Here is a 2,585-nt window from a genome sequence, read left to right on the forward strand (position 1 = left end):
GCAATACGTTTAACACTAGTAAACAAACAAGATAAACAATAACTTTGCTAAAAAAAATTGAGTGAATCGTGTTTTTGCATTTTTACATAGATAAGTATTTACATACATAAATAATTGTAAGTAAATAAAATTTGTAATTTAAATGAAGTACGAGTAAAATCGCCACAAGCAATATACAAGTATAGAAGAGTATAGCTGATGCCAGATAAAACTTTGTGCTCAGAAAAGTTTTCTCGCTTCCGCTTGACAAAATCGGCTCCCTTAGCAAGGCACTGTTTGTGGGTTCGTGTGTGTGTATGCAAAGCTTTTGTAAGGGACTTAATGGAGTGTCAAAGCTCGAATGTCAATAGTGAGCAAACCTTTAATTATTGAATCGTGGCTTTGCGTGCCATTTATAACTTTTCCAGCAAAGCGCCAGACAAAAATGAACAATGAACGCCAAGAAAACAATTTTGTACTGCTTTTTTACTCGTCGAAATTGCTGTGGATTTTATATATGTATTTAGCTTTAAAAATATCAGCAATGTAATTAAATTTTATGTTTCTGCATGAAAACTCGGAATTTGAACGAAACAAAATAAGTATCAACGCGCGCGCAAAAAGATGGGAGTTGGCCATTTCATTTGATCTGTCAAAGCGAATCTGTCACGCAAAGCTAAGCAAGCGTTTTATATGGCATCAGCTTAATGGTAATTATTAGCGATGGAAATTAGGAAAGCATTGTTTTTATACTTTTATATGCAACTGTGGCTTCTTGGTCGGCTTTTTCAAAATACTTTGAACATTTTCAATCATCTTGATTCTAGAAAGCAGTATGTATGTAATGTGTATCCTCATGAAAGCATTGAGTCAGTCCTATTGTTAACTTTTTATATTTTATAAATGAAATATTTAAGTAGAACTAAGGCAGAGACAACATATCTATTTTGCAAAGTAACAACACACGTGCCGCTGCAATTGGTGCAAAATCTGTCTTGTACGCGTATCATAAATGTAATAAAAATAGAAATTGCTATAAAAGTTAGTTAATGAAATGGATAAAAAAATGTTGTATTGTGTAATTTAATTATTTAGATATGTATTTACATTTGTAAGTTTATAAATGCGTGTTTTAACATTATATGAAGTTTTAAGTATTTTACTTTTACAATAATCGTTCAAATTTAATGAAATGTAAGAACAAAGAAAACCAAATAAAGTCTACATTTATTTTACCTTTAAAATTAGTACATAGTTGCAAGTGCGGAAAGCTTAAAATCTGTTGACCAAGAAATACGTACATAGTACATATTTTTCGCACGCCTTTTTCAAAAGTGTATTAACTAGAAATGCGCCGTTTGTCAGAAAACGAAGAAACTTATTTCTGAGCTCATATTAATTTTATTTGAAAGGAGGCCTTACTGTTTTGGCAGTTTACAGTAGATTACAATGAAATATTGCTCCAGCTTGCAATGTAAATTACACATATGATCGCACTGCAAATTGCGAATTCATACACTTTTGAAGAGCCTGTGCGATTTGCTCATCCATACATATGTATGTATGTGCATATACGAGAACATAAATTTGTAATTACCAGCATGTGTACATATGTATAATTTTAAAAGGAGTTATTACATAAACCTAAACGGCACAAAAATCTGTAATATTTTGGGTTAGTATAAATTGACGCTCGCTGTGGCTGATTGGTAAGAGGTGCATACTACCACTCAGCTGGACCTGGTTTCCATCCTATAGAAAAAGTGGTTTCTAACAGCGGTCAACCCTCGCCAGGCAATGACAAACCTCCGAGTGCATTTCGGCCATGTAAAAGCTTCTCATAAAATCCAGTTGCCGTTCGGAAGTATCGTAGAACTGAAGTTCCCAGCATTTGCGTAACAACATAAACACGCACACCACAAATTGGAGGAGAAGCTCAACCAAAACACTGAGCAAAATCGTAATCGCCAAAATATTATTATTATAAATTGAAAAATTACATGTGTATGCACGTACATATAACCCCTGTGGGAAAATGTAATGGCTGGGAATGCAAAAACTAATGATTGGCCCCTATAACTTACGCACGAAAAGATGCAAGAATTTCTCCACAGCGATGTCTTACGAAAGTAATGTGTCGCATGTCACTACGAAAATATAAATAGAATAAAAATAAAAAAACAAAGTCCGTGGCCAACAACACGGCAGTCGAACACTCATCCATTCGGCTACGGCAGCTGTTGGAATAACGTAAAAAAATACTTGAGTTAGTTTTCAAACGTTTCGTTTTGAATTCAAAACTACACATCATCTGCTCGCTTACATTAATGTAAATAGCAAAGATAAATCGTCGTTTAAAGTACAAAACCGCGTATCGTCATTCTGCAAAACCGCGTCACTGACATTTGCTGCCAAAAATTTGATTTGTTCACACAAGCTCTTGGCTCAATCCTCATCTATTCGTCCTGAAATATACTAGCCTGAATTGTGATTGCTTTATAAAAAAAGAGAACCATTTTAAAATAAGAGCGTTTTTACTATCTAGAAATTAATTTATGCAACCTCACATGCGCGGTTATGAATTTTGTTGATACGCGGTTATGAAT

This window comes from Rhagoletis pomonella, unplaced genomic scaffold (assembly GCF_013731165.1).
Source record: "Rhagoletis pomonella isolate Grant_MI unplaced genomic scaffold, Rhpom_1.0 Rhpom_scaffold_00012, whole genome shotgun sequence".
NCBI lineage: Eukaryota > Metazoa > Arthropoda > Insecta > Diptera > Tephritidae > Rhagoletis > Rhagoletis pomonella.